This window comes from Topomyia yanbarensis, chromosome 3, assembly GCF_030247195.1.
Source record: "Topomyia yanbarensis strain Yona2022 chromosome 3, ASM3024719v1, whole genome shotgun sequence".
Taxonomy (NCBI): Eukaryota; Metazoa; Arthropoda; class Insecta; order Diptera; family Culicidae; genus Topomyia; species Topomyia yanbarensis.
This window is the reverse complement of record NC_080672.1, coordinates 286,492,862-286,503,022: the sequence shown is the minus strand read 5'-3', so window position 1 is coordinate 286,503,022 and position 10,161 is coordinate 286,492,862.

The window sequence follows — 10,161 nt, the reverse complement described above, 5'->3', positions numbered from 1 at the left end:
TGGTACCGGTAATACCGGTACCGAAAATCCCGGGAATACCGACCCGTTTTTGGTACCGTAATACCGGTACTGAACAAAAGCCAGTACCGGTATTTTCGGTACTATACAATTATTTATGACAAATATGTTAATTCTGCAGGGGATCTGTTTCAAAATATCGGTCTGCAAGATAACGTTTAATTATATTAATTTGCCTTCTAGATAAATCGTTGAGATAACACCTTTGTGTGAGAATGAGGTGGGGCCATCATCATGATAATTCTAGAATTTAAAGTTTTATTTGCAACATTCTTATTGGTTTCCATTATTCACTGGATGGCGCGTAATAAGACTATGGTCTAAGTCATGTCTGTATTTGGTTTGCTCTTAAACCTTTATCTATAAAAGAACGAACAGCGATTTAGTAGCTAACAGTTTTAGAGTTGGTGAACTGCTTCAAATGGGGCGATTTGTAATTATTGGTGATCGGAAAATTCAGCAAAACTCCATAGTTATGCACTAGAGAATAGTAGGCAAACGACATAAAGGTCGAAACCAATTTTCAGAAAAGCAAGAGAGGAAATGCGATTAACCTACTCGGATTTACTGCCATTCTCGCTTTGATTTACTGTTGTTAGTAGGGTTTCATAAATTTACCATCTGTTCAAGTCGACGAAAGTCGCACCACTTAGCAGTTATTGATTTCAAAGTGGCCTAGATTTCGAAATAACAGAAGGTGCCCTATACGAAAAATATCTTCTGTGAAAGCAATTAAAAACAATAAACATGTTTTTTGATCAGCACAAATCAATCATCTGAGAATAAGATCATCAGTTTGAGCATTCAATTTAAGTTTGAAGCTTCTTTCGAATTTTTTAAAAAAATGTTCGAGTACCGGTACTTTACCGGTACTACCGGTACTGAGGGCTTCAGTACCGTAGTACCGGTTCTCGCCAAAAAGGGATGGTACTGCGAACCCTATGTAGAACAGTGATCAAATCCGTGACCTCGTTCGATGATACAATCGTTGAAAGGAGGGGCCATTTCGCAGATAACTGCTTTAAATATGTTATTACTGTAGGTTCAAGAGCTAACAACAAACTTTTAATAGGATCAATTATATTGAAAGTTTTTATTATCCAGTCCACGAGAGTTTGATAATTCCAGTTCCGCGATTATTCTCGAACTGAAACAGAGGAACAGGATTTTTGATGTTCCGGGAAGTGCTGGGAACACCTTCTCTGAGTTTAATCCTCCGAGACCAGGAGCTACTTGCCTCGGCTTGGTTACAACACTTCCAAGAGATGTCACTTTCGGAGCCCCGTCTAGGAACACCTTCAGACCTTTACAAGGAATTTTAGGAGAGGAAATGTTTCTCCTCTTCCTATAACTTCTAGGCATCCTAGTAGATGTTCCCTCTTGTGATGACCCACAAGAGGGAACATCTACTAGGGTCGACCTCGTCAGGAGGCAAGTGAGCATAGATGTTTGTTGAGGTTGGTGGCGTAGCTTTCTTTAGCATTTCTGCGAAAGAACGTTCGGAGCGTCCTGCAAGGGAACTTTTTAGTTTATCCCCATGTAGTTTGTACGCGGGACATGCCGAGATATCATGCAGAATCTCTGCACAGTAAGGACACTTCTCAGCATTCTTACTGCACGAATCATCCACATGATTCTCACTGCATTTTCCACAGCGGGCCTTATTGCTACAATGGGTGGCTGTGTGACCCAATTGTTTACACTTTGTACAATTCATGACCCGCGGTACAAACAGACGCACAGTCAGACGAACCTTGTGCAAGAGGACGTAATTTGGCAAAGCGGTACCAGCGAATGTCACCCGATAAGAGTTTGACTGGGGGTACGTTTTTGAACCATCCCCCGCAACTACTACTGAGTGCAAACGCTTGCACTCAAGTATTTTCACTGGCTGAAGTAAGCGGTCTCTAAAACGGCCTACCCCGTACTGCAGCAGATCCCCGCATGTCAAACTCTCATCGGTGACAACGCCTTCAGACTGTACTTTTACAGCGGGAATATACACGTAATGTCAATATCGTTTGCCTGCTTTGAATTAGCTATCACGACCCTGACCCTGTCTGAGCGGACCTTGCTTATTTTGGTCACAGTCGAGAATCGTTCCGTCAGGTCTTTTGAAATCTGTAATAGATTCAGCGATTTTGTTGTAGGCCGAAAGAAGACCACAAAGGGACCGGTGGAGAGATCTTGATATTGTTTGGGTCGGGGGAGAGTCTTGGGAGTCGATTCGACCTCCATTTGGCCGTCCGGGGAGGGAGCCATCGACACCGTCGACGCACGGGGTTAGCTTTTCGAAATGAGTATTCGACGTTACTTCCGTGAAAGCCTCTTTGCAGATTGGCCGAAGAGGAGAACGTCGAGTTACAGTGGATGGCATAATTGGTCATAAACGACTTCTCCTGTATCTTACGGAGAAGTCACATAAATTTTATTTATATGACTTCAAGCCAGAAATACCATTCAAGTTTGTCTTAAAAAAGTCAAAGTTTGGACGATACATCCATCGAATTGAACAATTTACTTGGTTTTGTGCTTCACAAGTTATTCAAATGAAGCGAAAATCTAACAGCTCCAATGCGCCACAACGCTCTGCAATTACCCAAGAGCTTTATTTAATTCGTTTTAACCGTAATGAGGTTAATAATTTGAAAGTATTAAATTAGTTATGGAATTTGCGTTTCGACTTCGTCTTATCAGAATCCGACAGTAACTTAGTGACAGGACTAAGCTAGCGCCGGATTTAGGTTAGCTCCAAAAAACGAAACTACAGTTTGTTTTTCTGAGCATATCCTTAGTTCTACGTGATGTCCCGCAAGAAAAGGTTTTATTATATTATTGAATGTTGTAAATGTTAATGTTGTCAAATAACTAATAGTGTTCTCAAGAATATTTTTTTATATAGGCTGTGTAAGCTTCAAAGTAGAATAGAATCGAACACCTCTATTTTTTAAAATCATTTATCATTGCATACTTTCGCTTTCTGGTTACTTAAATTCAAACGATAAAGATAAATTATTAAAATTGCTCATGAATGTATGTCAATACGTGGGGAACATGAACCCAAAATAAAGTACTGTGCATATACACAAACCCCTGAGTGGAAGCGGTCAGAGGCATTCAATATATTGAAGTAATTTCAAGCCGTCACTCGAAAAATAAAAATCAAATTGCATGAAAATGGTGCAAATTTCGCATCCGAAACGCCTTCGTTCGCCTTTTCCGCTTTTGTTTGTTATAGCCGATGCAGTTGAAACTTAGTTCTCCAGCAACACGCGTTTATTTAATAGCTTCATTGACGTTGTAAAATCAATTTAAAAATTTAACGTATTCACGATTGTCCAGGGACGATGTGAGCGGGAAAAATACTTTTATATTGTTCGAGCCGACGGTTGATCTGGTTGTTGGTGGCATTGTTGTAGCACTCGAGCCTAGGAATTATTATTGATTGCTTTTATTGCGGCACAGAAGCTTAATATTTCACTGATCGTTAAGTTCTGGGCATTAAATGAAATGTTAATTTCTCCGATGGTAGCGGCTGGAAATTAATGACCATAATTCAATTCGACGTGGTACGGAAAATGTTGAAAGGTTAACTCCCCAAAGGTTGAAATAATTTTTTGTATTATATTTTTATATTTTGTAAAAAATGAATTATTCTTCGGCGACTCATAGAAGAAAGAAAAATTAGAGGAGCACTCATCTCTACTTTGATTTTTTCGCTGACGTGGAAACGATGCAGTGGAACTTCATTTCAATCCCCTGCGTTGGACACTGCACTGCAAAAATCGCCACAAAGCTGCGGTTTCGCATGCAACCGTTGGTCGCAGATTTGGTTTCACACTATCATTAACCACACCGGCATTGGCCACATGCTTGCGGTGTTGGTAGTACCAACTGCATGTTGGTTTTGCTTGTTGTTTGCATGAATTATTGTAAACTCTCCATTGCATCAGCAGTACCGGTTAGTGCTGATTTGGAAAATGCTCTGCATTATTCGGGGCAGCAACATGTAGTAACTTAACCGAACAGGTCCATTATACTCGGTGGTTTGTTTCGATAGGAATATTGGTTTAAAGTTTGCCGAATTTTCCCCGTTACCTATAAACGATTGATTTTCTTTACCTGTTTAATTGTCCATTACGGTTTACTTTCGGTGTTATAAACAAACAACTGTTATATTTTATTGTAACCCGTACGTCGCCAGTAAGCAAAAGCGTTATAACTTATAAGACACAAACATTAAAGCTGCAAGGACCGATAAGAGTTAGTATGAAACTGATTTGAAATAATTAAAATTTAACAAAAGTTCACAGCTTGACGCGGCCTTGATTTAGCGAAGAAGCACCGACCAAACCGCTACTAATCGTATGGAACCTATGGAACAGTGCTTGTTTCATATATGTACCACTGATTTGATGGTGGCGCTAGTATGCCTTCTCCGTACGAGTATCACGAACAACGAAACGAAATAGTTTCAAGAGAAAAGCGTATTTCGTTACGTGTGTTATGAACGCCGTCAATGCAGCAAGAACAACATTTAGAAAAAACGTATTCCAAAATGTGGATAAAGAAAACAATTATTAGAGAATAAATTTATCCTTAAATGGAAACTGTCAGCAAGGTACATAAATCTTATTATAAATTTAACTGGAAGTTGTTTTTTAGTTTTATTGTTGTGTGAAGTGTGTTATGACATCTTGTTTCAAACTAATTAAGAACATCAAGAATTCTAGAATTTTGTTTGGGAATATAAACAAAATATGTAGAATTTTCTACACAGTTAGCAAAATTGGCTTTGCATAGAATTTGTGCGCTTTTACCAGAATTTTGGTAGCAAACCGGTAGTGCCCGGTTTTAGCAAAAATGCTGCCAGGGATCAGGAATCAGAATATATTGGCTCAAATGGCACGTTCCCCGTACATAGTCGGGGATTCATGCCTTCTTGGATTTTTTAGATCCAAAATGGAATCTATGTTTCTGTTAAGGTATGGTGGAACGAGGACTGTTTCTAATTTTAACAGGGAAATAAATTCGGTGAAATGCTTAAATTGTTCATTTTTTACAGATATAGAAAATAATAGATGGGATGCGCCTTTTATAAATTTTGTTCCATTCAAGCCGCCATGACATCACCAAATCACCACAAATATTGCTTATGAGTTCAATATATGGGAGCTGTCAAGTTGTCCCCGGGCTGGATTTAGCGAAGAAGCACCGAACAAATCGATACTAATTGTATGGAATACAGTCGCATGAGGATTCAGTCCGCTGGAACCTATGTCGAACATCGCATGTCGTTGTAAAAGTCGGCTTTGCTCCTTCAAATGCTTCTTCTCTAATGCTTGCTCCAGTAGCATTCGCTCCTGTGCTAGAACATTGCCGCCCTGGCTCATTTCGCGTACATGGCAACGGCTGATTTCCGATCACTCCAGCCTTTGATCCTCCGCTGGGCACCTGCAGTATCTGATATCCCGAAGAACTCACTACAAATCTTCTACCTAACAATTGCGGGTTTTGATTACCAGTCGATCCACTGAACACTATCTGTACGGGATGATTTCCAGTCGAACTCGCCGTCACTCCGCCCCGCTTGAGCTAATCAGCTTGTTTTGCCTTTCCACCTGATTTAGTGAACGTCGCTCCATATCTTTCAATACTTGTGCGTACTTCTTCCATTTTTCTATGAGCCCCTTCAGACGCCGATAAACTTTCTTCTTCAAAATACGTTCAAAGTCCTCCGGCAACACTGTTTCTGCACATAAAATTGGATTCCATTAGCTTGGTTCCGGGCTTTGGTATCACTTCAGTGTTGGTGTTAGGTGAATATGTGCGGGCTGGAAGTTGAATCGCCGCCTCGAGGTATTTGCAACTCCACTCCTCATCCTGGATGTTTGAAGTCACACTAACACAAGCGAAATGAAACCACTGCTTGCACGAATCACACGCTAACCTCTGTATGTTATTCGGCTTCTTACATATGGCGCATCTCACTCCCAGCGGTACAGAATATTTCGCTTGGGAAGTTCCCTGATCGTCACCTTGTTTTGACATACCGTAATCGAACAATAAAGGATATGATTTTCAGTTTTATAACTACAACTACAATTTTATAATTAGCCCTAGATCGTTACTCTGGGGTACAAATGTACCCCACGCCTTCTTTGGAGCCGTGTGAAGACGAGAATTCGACATTTATCGACCTGGAACCCTAACAATAATTCAATTTAGAGTTCCTAGTAATAGTAGAAAAAGGTGGTTTTGCCAGTTTGCTTATAGCCTTCGTGGAAGCAAAGTTGGCGTGGGGTATATTTGTACCCCAGTATATGGTTGCTGTTAGCGTTTCGTCAGGTTTCGTGCTGTCAGTGGAAATGTGACTCGTGACAATACCAGTTTAAATACTGGTTGTTTTACTACGTAAGTAACAATTAGTACTATATAATCGTTTTTAATCATTTATTCAATTAATTAAATTTAATTTTGATGTAGAAAAAAAAACCGTTCTGATTCTTGCTGTTTTTTTGTTGTATTTTTTATTTTTTATAGTTTTTCAAAACAATGGGTCGCAAGTATAATTTGCGCACAGTAACTGCTGTAACAGTAACGTTGCGTGTTACCAATGTATTACTCGTCAGAAATATTTTTTTTTCATTTCAATTTCCACCCCATTTCGTGATATTTTCCAATCCCGATTTTTAAACTTTCACTCTTCCAAATAATTGCACTTTTTCAAAAATATCGAAATTCCTTTTTATATTGTTTCAAGACCATTCTTTCAACTTTTAGAAACATTTGTTTTTTTTGAAATCGGTTGAAAATTTGCAAAGTTATAGTAATTTTTGTGAAAAAAGTCAAAACCGCGATTTTTTCACTCTTTTTTTGTTGTTGTTCAAACTAATTTATGTATCATTGATTCAATAAATTCCGTACTTCCACTTAAACAGATGTTTTCGCAATTAAAAAACGAAGAAAATGACGTACTGCACATTTCTTTTGTTTGCATTTTTACCTGCGAAAATTGCGATCAAAGCGTGGGGTACATTTATACCTCAGTGCAACGTTCTAGGGTGGAAAACGTAAGTGCAACGTTCTAGGGTTAGTTACCTTCATAGTTTCATTAGATTTCTGTGTAAGAGATAGGTGCGTGTATTTAAAAAAAATCTTTGTTCTACATACGTTTAATTTCCTTGTAATCCAATTTTCCCGTACTAGACGCAACTGTCCGTACTACTAAACTAAACGTACTACTACTGGCTTCTGTGAATGCATGATTTAGGTTATGTTTCACATGTGACTTTTCAACAGATTATATTTAGATTATATAGCATTACAATAAAATTTTTGACCTTTGCATCACTGTGCAGCGGTGAGTTGTGTTGAAATGAACAATACACGCTATGGAGTAAACAACACAAATTTGGGTATTTTTCCACCACAGGGTTGCAATTTCCAAAAGCCAAAGTGACAGCTCGAGTGAAAAACCAAATATTCTTTCAGGTGCCAGTCCTGCACTCTTTTCTTGAACCAGCCAACATACTGAAGATTAAAAGAGTCGACAACTAGCAGGACGCACATATATCCCTAACGAAGATCAATTCACTCGTAAGTAGCTACATCCGTACCAACGAGGATGGACCATGCCAGACGAAGGCCTTAGGTCTAGCACCAATCCATCCCACCTCAGCATAAAATATACTTGTGTCTGTCCTTAACTCTTTGTAAGCCCTATTTAATCGTATATTATTGGTTGATAACAAGAAACAACAGCCATTATCCTACTCAGACCAAAAATACGTATTCCCCCTATACATTGGACTCTTCAGGTATCCGTTCTTAGCTTATCAAACCGCACAAATCAAATATATTTTGTGCAGTGATTTATCCGTTTAGCACGATCCAGGGGGAACTTGGACATTAGGGTGTCCCCAAAAAAACATCATGTTAAAAAAGTCATCGGGCTCACTTCTTAAATGAAAGGTTAGGGTATTAGGACCACTTTCTTCTTCGGAGTGAGTTTGCTAAAACGCTTCCTACTGGTGGCGAATTTTGATTTTTTGAAAAATGGGCCGATTTTGGATAAAATTTCAAATGTATGTCTGTTGAAGTGGTCCTGAACTGTTCAGCTCAACTATATAAAGTGTTTTCTGTACTTTTAAAATTTTGTAGATACCCAGTTTTCAAGAAAAATACTGAAATACACCAAAAATTTCACTTTTTACTAAGTTTTAATGGCACTGCCGCTGTTATAATTCAAAATTTGTACAAACTAACTAACCAAACTTCTCCGTTTGGATCTCCAGAAAAATAAAAAATGCTGAAAAAAAATCTAAGACAGTTCAGGACCACTTCAACAGGCATACATTTGAAATTTTATCCAAAATCGGCCCATTTTTCAAAAAATCAAAATTCGCCACTAGTAGGAAGCGTTTTAGCAAACTCACTCCGAAAAAGAAAGTGGTCCTAATACCCTAACCTTTCATTTAAGAAGTGAGCCCGATGACTTTTGTAACAAGATGTCATTTTGGGACACCCTATTGGACATATGGACTGTGATGGCACAAATTTCGAGATAGGATATAACACATACTTCAATAGCACTATCGGCAAGCATGAATGCATGAGGCATTTCACGAGTATTTGCTATGAAATTTGTGTTGAAAGCTACAAAGTCGAGTTTAAGCAGCTTTCCAACACAGAATTGTTAATACAGGCCATATTCGATTATCCGTAGTCTTGATTATCCGTAGACTCGATTATCCGTAACTCGATTATCCGTAGAAAATAACTCGACTATCCGTAGTCAGACTATCCCAAGAAATTCTTTCGATTATCCGCACATTACTTTTTCTTAAACTACATTACACATCTATAATTTATTATTTGATAGCAACTACAGTTCCTGAAAGAATAAATATTTCCTAAAAAATAATGAAAACTTCGTAGAAACACAGAAATTTTACTATTTAGCGTATAATTTTGAATTCGATGGGACGGTTTACATATTTTCGTACACCAATCAATTACAAACGATACTAACTACAGTTTCTGGAAGTCCAGAATTTTATGCTCTCAAAATATATTCAAAAATACGTAGAAATACAAAGATTTCACATTTTAGCAACAAAACTTTTTTTCTATCAAAATATTAAAATACAAAAATTGATTGGAAGCACAAAATTTTAAACTCTCGTAAAATTTACAATAATTTGGGAAAATAAAGAAATTTCATTTCAATTCAATGCTGTGTGCTATAAAATTTTATGCACCTATTCGATGGGCTGCAAACTATAATTTCCTGTAGACGCCAGCTATAATTACTGGAAGAACAAAATTTCAAAATCTGTGATTTTGTCTGTAATTTATAGAACGAACACAAGGATTGATTTTGGCAGCTCCATTATGTATTGAAGACTGACAAAATCTGGACATTTTTTTTTTCTTATTGATTTTGACTATCTAAAGTATGATATAAAACCCTACAAAACTCTTCGGAGTCGGTCTATTATCGTATCAGTTCATAAAAAATCGAAACTTTTTAATCACTTTTAGAATAGGCTACTTTAAGTCATTTTGAATTCTTAACACACTTTAGTAAAAGGTTTTCGCTTTATCTCCATCATGTAACCTAAGAGAACTAAATCTGAAGACTTTGTCTGAAATTTGGCTGGAAAAAACGGGTCAAAAAGCTGACAAAATCTGTTGTAGGAAAATTCGGAGGCGGACAAACATGGGGACTAATACAATAGGATCTTCACTGTAGTCAGTACACTGCACTGCTCTGAAAAGAACAGTACTAATCATTCTTTAATAAGTAGATGTACTGAACAGCCTTTAAGACCAAAGCTGGTCCTTCGCTGCACAAACGTCGGGCGACGCCAAGCAGACTGTTCAGCAGGCGTCCATTATTGGACCTGTGTTGTTTGGTTTTGCAACACTTGGTTTTGGACTTCTCAGTGGAATCTAGCAAGTTGCTTCTCTTAGAAGATTCCCATACAAACCAGTGCACAGTGGTCAAAATGTGTAAATTCATGCCTTCAATTATTTAGCGGAAAAACTATAAGGTTCTGAGTTTTGGTGACTTCGGAAATATTGTTGGAGCTACCAAGGCGGATTTTCGGAAGTAGACAGCCATGTTCCAAAATACAG